Raw genomic sequence first — 12964 nt, 5'->3', positions numbered from 1 at the left:
TACTGACCCTCCGACATTGCTGCACTCCCTCATTACTGACCCTCTGACAGTGCAGCACTCCCTCAGTACTGACCCTCCGACATTGCTGCACTCCCTCAGTACTGACCCTCTGACAGTGCAGCACTCCCTCAGTACTAACTCTCCGACATTGTGGCACTCCCTCAGTACCGACCCTCTGACAGTGAGGCACTCCCTCATTACTGACCCTCTGACATTGCTGCACTCCCTCGGTACTGACTCACTGACAGTGCTGCATTCCCTCAGTACTGACCATCTGACAGTGCTGCATTCCCTCCGTACTGACACTCTGACATTGCTGCACTCCCTCGGAACTGACTCACTGACAGTGCTGCACTCCCTCAGTACTGACCATCCGACAGTGCTGCACTCCCTCAGTACTGAAACTCCGACAGTGCAGCTCTTCCTCAGTACTGATCCACCGACAGTGCGGCACTCCCTCAGTACTGACCCTCTGACAGTGCAGCACCCCCTCAGTACTGACCCTCTGACAGTGCGGCACTCCCTCAGTACTAACTCTCCGACATTGTGGCACTCCCTCAGTACCGACCCTCTGACAGTGAGGCACTCCCTCATTACTGACCCTCTGACATTGCTGCACTCCCTCGGTACTGACTCACTGACAGTGCTGCATTCCCTCAGTACTGACCATCTGACAGTGCTGCATTCCCTCCGTACTGACACTCTGACATTGCTGCACTCCCTCGGAACTGACCCTCTGACAGTGTTGCACTCCCTCAGTACTGACCCTCTGACAGTGCTGCACTCCCTCAGTACTGACCCTCTGAGAGTGCTGCATTCGGTCAGTACTGAACCTCTGACAGTGCGGCAATCCCTCAGTACTGACCCTCTGACAGTGCGGCACTCCCTCAGTACTGACCTTCTGACATTGTTGCACTCCCTCAGTACTGACCCTCTGACAGTGCAGCACTCCCTCAGTACTGACCTTCTGACATTGTTGCACTCCCTCAGTACTGACCCTCTGACAGTGCAGCACTCCCTCAGTACTGACCTTCTGACATTGTTGCACTCCCTCAGTACTGATCCTCTGACAGTGCAGCACTCCCTCAGTACTGACCCTCTGACATTGTTGCACTCCCTCAGTACTGACCCTCTGACAGTGCTGCACTCAGTACTGTCCCTCTGACAATGTTGCACTCCATCAGTACTGACCCTCTGACAGTGCTGCACTCCCTCACTACTGAGTCAACGACAGTGCAGCACTCCCTCAGTACTGACCTTCTGACAGTACTGCACTCCCTCAGTACTGACCCTCTGATGGTGCGGCGCTCCCTCAGTAATGACCTGCTGACAAAGCTGCACTCCCTCATTAATGACCCTCCGACAGTGCTGCTCTCCCTCAGTACGGACCCTCCGACAGTGCAGCACTCCCTCAGTACTGACCCTCTGACAGTGCGGAACTCCCTCACTACTGACCCCCTGACAGTGCGGTGCTTCTTCAGCACTGACCCTCTGACAGTGCGGTGCTTCCTCAGCACTGACCCTCTGACAGTGCAGAACTCCCTCAGTACTGACCCTCTGATAGTGCAGCACTCCCTCAGTACTGACCCTCCGACAGTGCAGCACTCCGTCATTACTGACCCTCTGACAGTGCGGCACTCCCTCAGTACTGACCCTCTGACAGTGCAGCACTCTCTCGGTAGTGACCCTCTGACAGTGCTGCACTCCCTCAGCCCTGACCCTCTGACAGTTCTGCTCTCCCTCATTACTGAGCCTCTGACAGTGTGGCACTCACCCCGCACTGTCCATCTGACAGTGCTGCACTCCCTCAGTAGACCCTCTGACCGTCCGGCACTTCCTCAGTACTGACCCTCTGACAGTGCTGCACTCCCTCAGTTCTGACACTCTGACAGTGCAGCAATCCCTCGGTACTGTCCCTCTGACAGTGCGGCGCTCACTCAGTTCTGACCTTCTGACGGGGCTGCACTCCCTCAGTACTGACCCTCTGACAGTGCAGCACTCCCTCAGTACTGACCTTCTGACTGTGCTGCACTCCTCAGTACTGACCCTTTGAACGTGTGGCACTCCCTAAGTACTGACCCTTTGAAAGTGTTGCAATCCCTCAGTACTGACCATCTGACAGTGCAGCACTCTCTCGGTAGTGACCCTCTAAAAGTGCAGCACTCCCTCAGTACTGACCCTATGACAATGTTGCACTCCCTCAGCCCTGACCCTCTGACAGTTCTGCACTCCCTCATTACTGACCCTCTGACAGTGTGGCACTCACCCAGTACTGTCCATCTGACAGTGCTGCACTCCCTCAGTAGACCCTCTGACAGCCCGGCACTTCCTCAGTACTGACCCTCTGACAGTGCTGCGCTCCCTCAGTACTGACCCAATGACAGTGCTGCACTCCCTCGGTACAGTCCCTCTGACAGTGCGGCGCTCACTCAGTACTGACCCTCTGACAGTGCTGCACTCCCTCAGTACTGACCCTCCGACAGTGTTGCACTCCCTCAGTACTGACCCTCTGAGAGTGCTGTACTCCTCAGTACTGACCCTTTGAAAGTGCTGCACTCCCTCAGTACTGATCCTCTGACAGTGAGGCACTCCCTCATTACCAACCCTCTGACAGTGCTGCATTCCCTCGTTACTGACCCTCTGACATTGCTGCACTCCCTCGGTACTGACTCACTGACAGTGCTGCATTCCCTCAGTACTGACCATCTGACAGTGCTGCATTCCCTCCGTACTGACCCTCTGACAGTGCTGCACTCCCTCGGAACTGACTCACTGACAGTGCTGCACTCCCTCAGTACTGACCATCCGACAATGCTGCACTCCCTCAGTACTGACCATCCGACAGTGCTGCACTGCCTCAGTACTGACCCTCTGACAGTGCAGCCCTCCCTCAGTACTGACCCTCTGACATTGCGGCGCTCGTTCAGTACTGACCCTTTGATAGTGGGGCACTCCCTCATTACTGACCCTCTGACAGTGCAGCCCTCCCTCAGTACTGACCCTCTGACAGTGCGGCGCTCGTTCAGTACTGACCCTCTGACAGTGCGGCAACCCCTCAGTACTGGCCCTCCGACAGTGCGGGAACCCCTCAGTACTGACCCTCTGAAAGTGCTGCACTCCCTCAGTACTGACCCTCTGACAGTGCGGGACCCCCTCAGTACTGACCCTCTGAAAGTGCGGCATTCCCTCAGTACTGACCTTCTGACAGTGCGGCACTCCCTCAATACTGACGCTCTGACAGTGCGGCAATCCTTCTACACTGACCCTCCGACAGTACGGGAACCCCTCAGTACTGACCCTCTGACAGTGCGGCACTCCCTCAGTACTGACGCTCCGACAGTGCAGCTCTTCCTCAGTACTGACCCTCCGACAGTGCAGCACTCCCTCAGTACTGATCCTCCGACAGTGCGGCACTCCCTCAGTACTGATCCTCTGACAGTGCAGCACCCCCTCAGTACTGACCCTCCGACAGAGCAGCACACCCTCAGTACTGACCCTCTGACAGTGCGTCACTCCCTCAGTACCGACCCTCTGACAGTGCGGCACTCCCTCAGTACTGACCATTCGACAGTGCTGCACTCCCTCAGTACTGACCATCCGACAGTGCGGCACTCCCTCAGTACTGACCCTCTGACAGTGCTACACTCCTCAGTACTGACCATCTGACAGTGCTGCAATCCCTCAGTACTGACCCTCTGACAGTGCTGTACTCCTCAGTACTGATCCTCTGACAGTGCAGCACCCCCTCAGTACTGACCCTCCGACAGAGCAGCACACCCTCAGTACTGACCCTCTGACAGTGCGTCACTCCCTCAGTACCGACCCTCTGACAGTGCGGCACTCCCTCAGTACTGACCATTCGACAGTGCTGCACTCCCTCAGTACTGACCATCCGACAGTGCGGCACTCCCTCAGTACTGACCCTCTGACAGTGCTACACTCCTCAGTACTGACCATCTGACAGTGCTGCAATCCCTCAGTACTGACCCTCTGACAGTGCTGTACTCCTCAGTACTGACCCTTTGAAAGTGCTGCACTCCCTCATTACTGACCCTCTGACAGTGCTGCACTCCCTCAGTACTGACCCTCTGACAGTGCGGGACCCCCTCAGTACTGACCCTCTGAAAGTGCGGCATTCCCTCAGTACTGACCTTCTGACAGTGCGGCACTCCCTCAATACTGACGCTCTGACAGTGCGGCAATCCTTCTACACTGACCCTCCGACAGTACGGGAACCCCTCAGTACTGACCCTCTGACAGTGCGGCACTCCCTCAGTACTGACGCTCCGACAGTGCAGCTCTTCCTCAGTACTGACCCTCCGACAGTGCAGCACTCCCTCAGTACTGATCCTCCGACAGTGCGGCACTCCCTCAGTACTGATCCTCTGACAGTGCAGCACCCCCTCAGTACTGACCCTCCGACAGAGCAGCACACCCTCAGTACTGACCCTCTGACAGTGCGTCACTCCCTCAGTACCGACCCTCTGACAGTGCGGCACTCCCTCAGTACTGACCATTCGACAGTGCTGCACTCCCTCAGTACTGACCATCCGACAGTGCGGCACTCCCTCAGTACTGACCCTCTGACAGTGCTACACTCCTCAGTACTGACCATCTGACAGTGCTGCAATCCCTCAGTACTGACCCTCTGACAGTGCTGTACTCCTCAGTACTGACCCTTTGAAAGTGCTGCACTCCCTCATTACTGACCCTCTGACAGTGCAGCACTCCCTCAGTACTGACCCTCCGACATTGCTGCACTCCCTCATTACTGACCCTCTGACAGTGCAGCACTCCCTCAGTACTGACCCTCCGACATTGCTGCACTCCCTCAGTACTGACCCTCTGACAGTGCAGCACTCCCTCAGTACTAACTCTCCGACATTGTGGCACTCCCTCAGTACCGACCCTCTGACAGTGAGGCACTCCCTCATTACTGACCCTCTGACATTGCTGCACTCCCTCGGTACTGACTCACTGACAGTGCTGCATTCCCTCAGTACTGACCATCTGACAGTGCTGCATTCCCTCCGTACTGACACTCTGACATTGCTGCACTCCCTCGAAACTGAGTCACTGACAGTGCTGCACTCCCTCAGTACTGACCATCCGACAGTGCTGCACTCCCTCAGTACTGAAACTCCGACAGTGCAGCTCTTCCTCAGTACTGATCCACCGACAGTGCGGCACTCCCTCAGTACTGACCCTCTGACAGTGCAGCACCCCCTCAGTACTGACCCTCTGACAGTGCGGCACTCCCTCAGTACTGACCCTCTGACAGTGCGGCACTCCATCAGTACTGACCCTCTGACAGTGCGGCGCTCCCTCAGTACTGACCCTCTGACAGTGCTACACTCCTCAGTACTGACCATCCGACAGTGCTGCACTCCCTCAGTACTGACCCTCTGACATTGCTGGACTCATCAGTACTGACCCTCTGACAGTGCGGCACTCACTCAGTACTGACCCTCTGACAGTACAGCACTCCCTCAGTACTGACCCTCTGACAGTGCAGCACTCCCTCAGTACTAACTCTCCGACATTGTGGCACTCCCTCGGTACCGACCCTCTGACAGTGAGGCACTCCCTCATTACTGACCCTCTGACATTGCTGCACTCCCTCGGTAATGACTCACTGACAGTGCTGCATTCCCTCAGTACTGACCATCTGACAGTGCTGCATTCCCTCCGTACTTAGCCTCTGACATTGCTGCACTCCCTCGGAACTGACTCACTGACAGTGCTGCATTCCCTCAGAACTGACCATCTGACCCTGCTGCACTCCCTCAGTACTGACCCTCCGACAGTGCGGCACTCCCTCATTACTGACCCTCCGACAGTGCTGCACTCCCTCAGTACTGACCCTCTGACAGTGCAGCACTCCCTCAGTGCTGCGCCTCCAACAGTTCGGCACTCCTTCATTACTGACCCTCTGACAGTGCAGCACTCCCTCAGTACTGACCCTCTGACAGTGCAGCTCTCCCTCAGTACTGACCCTCCGATAGTGCGGCACTACCTCAGTACTGACGCTCCGACAGTGCAGCTCTTCCTCAGTACTGACCCTCTGACAGTGCAGCACTCCCTCAGTACTGACCCTCTGACATTGCGGCGCTCGTTCAGTACTGACCCTCTGACAGTGCAGCACTCCCTCAATACTGACCCTCTGACATTGCGGCACTCCCTCAGTACTGACCCTCTGACAGTGCAGCACTCCCTCAGTCCTGACCCTCTGACAGTGCAGCACTCCCTCAGTACTGACCCTCTGACATTGCGGCGCTCGTTCAGTACTGACCCTCTGACAGTGCGGCACTCCCTCATTACTGACTCTCTGACAGTGCGGCAACCCCTCAGTACTGACCTTCCGACAGTGCGGCAACCCCTCAGTACTGACCCTCTGAAAGTGCTGCACTCCCTCAGTACTGACCCTCTGACAGTGCTGCACTCCCTCAGTACTGACCTTCTGACAGTGCGGCACTCCTTCTACACTGACCCTCCGACAGTACGGGAACCCCTCAGTACTGACCCTCTGACAGTGTGGCACTCCCTCAGTACCGACCCTCTGACAGTGCGGCACTCCCTCAGTACAGACCCTCCGACAGTGCTGCACTACCTCAGTACTGACCCTCTGACAGTGCTGCACTCCCTCAGTACTGACCCTCCGACAGTGTTGCACACCCTCAGTAGTGACCCTCTGAGAGTGCTGTACTCCTCAGTACTGACCCTTTGAAAGTGCTGCACTCCCTCAGTACTGATCCTCTGACAGTGAGGCACTCCCTCATTACCAACCCTCTGACAGTGCTGCATTCCCTCGTTACTGACCCTCTGACATTGCTGCACTCCCTCGGTACTGACTCACTGACAGTGCTGCATTCCCTCAGTACTGACCATCTGAGAGTGCTGCATTCCCTCAGTACTGACCCTCTGACATTGCTGGACTCATCAGTACTGACCCTCTGACAGTGCGGCACTCACTCAGTACTGACCCTCTGACAGTACAGCACTCCCTCAGTACTGACCCTCTGACAGTGCAGCACTCCCTCAGTACTAACTCTCCGACATTGTGGCACTCCCTCGGTACCGACCCTCTGACAGTGAGGCACTCCCTCATTACTGACCCTCTGACATTGCTGCACTCCCTCGGTAATGACTCACTGACAGTGCTGCATTCCCTCAGTACTGACCATCTGACAGTGCTGCATTCCCTCCGTACTTAGCCTCTGACATTGCTGCACTCCCTCGGAACTGACTCACTGACAGTGCTGCATTCCCTCAGAACTGACCATCTGACCCTGCTGCACTCCCTCAGTACTGACCCTCCGACAGTGCGGCACTCCCTCATTACTGACCCTCCGACAGTGCTGCACTCCCTCAGTACTGACCCTCTGACAGTGCAGCACTCCCTCAGTGCTGCGCCTCCAACAGTTCGGCACTCCTTCATTACTGACCCTCTGACAGTGCAGCACTCCCTCAGTACTGACCCTCTGACAGTGCAGCACTCCCTCAGTACTGACGCTCCGACAGTGCAGCTCTTCCTCAGTACTGACCCTCTGACAGTGCAGCACTCCCTCAGTACTGACCCTCTGACATTGCGGCGCTCGTTCAGTACTGACCCTCTGACAGTGCAGCACTCCCTCAATACTGACCCTCTGACATTGCGGCACTCCCTCAGTACTGACCCTCTGACAGTGCAGCACTCCCTCAGTCCTGACCCTCTGACAGTGCAGCACTCCCTCAGTACTGACCCTCTGACATTGCGGCGCTCGTTCAGTACTGACCCTCTGACAGTGCGGCACTCCCTCATTACTGACTCTCTGACAGTGCGGCAACCCCTCAGTACTGACCTTCCGACAGTGCGGCAACCCCTCAGTACTGACCCTCTGAAAGTGCTGCACTCCCTCAGTACTGACCCTCTGACAGTGTTGCACTCCCTCAGTACTGACCTTCTGACAGTGCGGCACTCCTTCTACACTGACCCTCCGACAGTACGGGAACCCCTCAGTACTGACCCTCTGACAGTGTGGCACTCCCTCAGTACCGACCCTCTGACAGTGCGGCACTCCCTCAGTACAGACCCTCCGACAGTGCTGCACTACCTCAGTACTGACCCTCTGACAGTGCTGCACTCCCTCAGTACTGACCCTCCGACAGTGTTGCACACCCTCAGTAGTGACCCTCTGAGAGTGCTGTACTCCTCAGTACTGACCCTTTGAAAGTGCTGCACTCCCTCAGTACTGATCCTCTGACAGTGAGGCACTCCCTCATTACCAACCCTCTGACAGTGCTGCATTCCCTCGTTACTGACCCTCTGACATTGCTGCACTCCCTCGGTACTGACTCACTGACAGTGCTGCATTCCCTCAGTACTGACCATCTGAGAGTGCTGCATTCCCTCCGTACTGACCCTCTGACATTGCTGCCCTCCCTCGGAACTGACTCACTGACAGTGCTGCACTCCCTCAGTACTGACCATCCGACAATGCTGCACTCCCTCAGTACTGACCATCCGACAGTGCTGCACTCCCTCAGTACTGACCCTCTGACAGTGCAGCCCTCCCTCAGTACTGACCCTCTGACAGTGCGGCGCTCGTTCAGTACTGACCCTCTGACAGTGCGGCAACCCCTCAGTACTGACCCTCCGACAGTGCGGGAACCCCTCAGTACTGACCCTCTGAAAGTGCTGCACTCCCTCAGTACTGACCCTCTGACAGTGCGGGACCCCCTCAGTACTGACCCTCTGAAAGTGCGGCATTCCCTCAGTACTGACCTTCTGACAGTGCGGCACTCCCTCAATACTGACGCTCTGACAGTGCGGCAATCCTTCTACACTGACCCTCCGACAGTAAGGGAACCCCTCAGTACTGACGCTCCGACAGTGCAGCTCTTCCTCAGTACTGACCCTCCGACAGTGCAGCACTCCCTCAGTACTGATCCTCCGACAGTGCGGCACTCCCTCAGTACTGATCCTCTGACAGTGCAGCACCCCCTCAGTACTGACCCTCTGACAGAGCAGCACACCCTCAGTACTGACCCTCTGACAGTGCGGCACTCCCTCAGTACTGACCCTCTGACAGTGCGGCACTCCCTCAGTACTGAACATTCGACAGTGCTGCACTCCCTCAGTACTGACCATCCGACAGTGCGGCACTCCCTCAGTACTGACCCTCTGACAGTGCTACACTCCTCAGTACTGACCATCTGACAGTGCTGCAATCCCTCAGTACTGACCCACTGACAGTGCTGTACTCCTCAGTACTGACCCTTTGAAAGTGCTGCACTCCCTCATTACTGACCCTCTGACAGTGCAGCACTCCCTCAGTACTAACCCTCCGACATTGCTGCACTCCCTCAGTACTGACCCTCTGACAGTGCAGCACTCCCTCAGTACTAACTCTCCGACATTGTGGCACTCCCTCAGTACCGACCCTCTGACAGTGAGGCACTCCCTCATTACTGACCCTCTGACATTGCTGCACTCCCTCGGTACTGACTCACTGACAGTGCTGCATTCCCTCAGTACTGACCATCTGACAGTGCTGCATTCCCTCCGTACTGACACTCTGACATTGCTGCACTCCCTCGGAACTGACTCACTGACAGTGCTGCACTCCCTCAGTACTGACCATCCGACAGTGCTGCACTCCCTCAGTACTGAAACTCCGACAGTGCAGCTCTTCCTCAGTACTGATCCACCGACAGTGCGACACTCCCTCAGTACTGACCCTCTGACAGTGCAGCACCCCCTCAGTACTGACCCTCTGACAGTGCGGCACTCCATCAGTACTGACCCTCTGACAGTGCGGCGCTCCCTCAGTACTGACCCTCTGACAGTGCTACACTCCTCAGTACTGACCATCCGACAGTGCTGCACTCCCTCAGTACTGACATTGCTGGACTCCTCAGTACTGACCCTCTGACAGTGCAGCACTCCCTCAGTACTGATCCTCTGACAGTGCAGCACCCCCTCATTACTGACCCTCTGACAGAGCAGCACACCCTCAGTACTGAACCTCTGACAGTGCGGCACTCCCTCAGTACTGACCCTCTGACAGTGCGGCACTCACCTCAGTACTGAACATTCGACAGTGCTGCACTCCCTCAGTACTGACCATCCAACAGTGCGGCACTCCCTCAGTACTGACCCTCTGACAGTGCTACACTCCTCTGTACTGACCATCTGACAGTGCTGCAATCCCTCAGTACTGACCCTCTGACAGTGCTGTACTCCTCAGTACTGACCCTTTGAAAGTGCTGCACTCCCTCATTACTGACCCTCTGACAGTGCAGCACTCCCTCAGTACTGACCCTCCGACATTGCTGCACTCCCTCAGTACTGACCCTCTGACAGTGCAGCACTCCCTCAGTACTAACTCTCCGACATTGTGGCACTCCCTCAGTACCGACCCTCTGACAGTGAGGCACTCCCTCATTACTGACCCTCTGACATTGCTGCACTCCCTCGGTACTGACTCACTGACAGTGCTGCATTCCCTCAGTACTGACCATCTGACAGTGCTGCATTCCCTCCGTACTGACACTCTGACATTGCTGCACTCCCTCGGAACTGACTCACTGACAGTGCTGCACTCCCTCAGTACTGACCATCCGACAGTGCTGCACTCCCTCAGTACTGAAACTCCGACAGTGCAGCTCTTCCTCAGTACTGATCCACCGACAGTGCGACACTCCCTCAGTACTGACCCTCTGACAGTGCAGCACCCCCTCAGTACTGACCCTCTGACAGTGCGGCACTCCATCAGTACTGACCCTCTGACAGTGCGGCGCTCCCTCAGTACTGACCCTCTGACAGTGCTACACTCCTCAGTACTGACCATCCGACAGTGCTGCACTCCCTCAGTACTGACCCTCTGACATTGCTGGACTCCTCAGTACTGACCCTCTGACAGTGCGGCACTCACTCAGTACTGACCCTCTGACAGTGCAGCACTCCCTCAGTACTGACCCTCTGGCAGTGCAGCACTCCCTCAGTACTAACTCTCCGACATTGTGGCACTCCCTCAGTACCGACCCTCTGACAGTGAGGCACTCCCTCATTACTGACCCTCTGACATTGCTGCACTCCCTCGGTAATGACTCACTGACAGTGCTGCATTCCCTCAGTACTGACCATCTGACAGTGCTGCACTCCCTCCGTACTTAGCCTCTGACATTGCTGCACTCCCTCGGAACTGACTCACTGACAGTGCTGCATTCCCTCAGAACTGACCATCTGACCCTGCTGCACTCCCTCAGTACTGACCCTCCGACAGTGCGGCACTCCCTCATTACTGACCCTCCGACAGTGCTGCACTCCCTCAGTACTGACCCTCTGACAGTGCAGCACTCCCTCAGTGCTGCGCCTCCAACAGTTCGGCACTCCTTCATTACTGACCCTCTGACAATGCAGCACTCCCTCAGTACTGACCCTCTGACAGTGCAGCTCTCCCTCAGTACCGACCCTCTGACAGTGAGGCACTCCCTCATTACTGACCCTCTGACATTGCTGCACTCCCTCGGTAATGACTCACTGACAGTGCTGCATTCCCTCAGTACTGACCATCTGACAGTGCTGCATTCCCTCCGTACTTAGCCTCTGACATTGCTGCACTCCCTCGGAACTGACTCACTGACAGTGCTGCATTCCCTCAGAACTGACCATCTGACCCTGCTGCACTCCCTCAGTACTGACCCTCCGACAGTGCGGCACTCCCTCATTACTGACCCTCCGACAGTGCTGCACTCCCTCAGTACTGACCCTCCGACAGTGCAGCACTCCCTCAGTGCTGCGCCTCCAACAATTCGGCACTCCTTCATTACTGACCCTCTGACAATGCAGCACTCCCTCAGTACTGACCCTCTGACAGTGCAGCTCTCCCTCAGTACTGACCCTCCAATAGTGCGGCACTACCTCAGTACTGACGCTCCGACAGTGCAGCTCTTCCTGAGTACTGACCCTCTGACAGTGCAGCACTCCCTCAGTACTGACCCTCTGACATTGCGGCGCTCGTTCAGTACTGACCCTCTGACAGTGCAGCACTCCCTCAGTACTGACCCTCTGACATTGCGGCACTCCCTCAGTACTGACCCTCTGACAGTGCAGCACTCCCTCAGTCCTGACCCTCTGACAGTGCAGCACTCCCTCAGTACTGACCCTCTGACATTGCGGCGCTCGTTCAGTACTGACCCTCTGACAGTGCGGCACTCCCTCATTACTGACTCTCTGACAGTGCGGCAACCCCTCAGTACTGACCTTCCGACAGTGCGGCAACCCCTCAGTACTGACCCTCTGAAAGTGCTGCACTCCCTCAGTACTGACCCTTTCTCTGACAGTGCGGGACCCCCTCAGTACTGACCCTCTGACAGTGCTGCACTCCCTCAGTACTGACCTTCTGACAGTGCGGCACTCCTTCTACACTGACCCTCCGACAGTACGGGAACCCCTCAGTACTGACCCTCTGACAGTGTGGCACTCCCTCAGTACCGACCCTCTGACAGTGCGGCACTCCCTCAGTACAGACCCTCCGACAGTGCTGCACTACCTCAGTACTGACCCTCTGACAGTGCTGCACTCCCTCAGTACTGACCCTCCGACAGTGTTGCACACCCTCAGTAGTGACCCTCTGAGAGTGCTGTACTCCTCAGTACTGACCCTTTGAAAGTGCTGCACTCCCTCAGTACTGATCCTCTGACAGTGCTGCATTCCCTCCGTACTTAGCCTCTGACATTGCTGCACTCCCTCGGAACTGACTCACTGACAGTGCTGCATTCCCTCAGAACTGACCATCTGACCCTGCTGCACTCCCTCAGTACTGACCCTCCGACAGTGCGGCACTCCCTCATTACTGACCCTCCGACAGTGCTGCACTCCCTCAGTACTGACCCTCTGACAGTGCAGCACTCCCTCAGTGCTGCGCCTCCAACAGTTCGGCACTCCTTCATTACTGACCCTCTGACAATGCAGCACTCC

Source organism: Carcharodon carcharias, assembly GCF_017639515.1.
Source record: "Carcharodon carcharias isolate sCarCar2 chromosome 39 unlocalized genomic scaffold, sCarCar2.pri SUPER_39_unloc_6, whole genome shotgun sequence".
Classification (NCBI taxonomy): domain Eukaryota; kingdom Metazoa; phylum Chordata; class Chondrichthyes; order Lamniformes; family Lamnidae; genus Carcharodon; species Carcharodon carcharias.
This window is presented reverse-complemented; position numbering follows the sequence as displayed.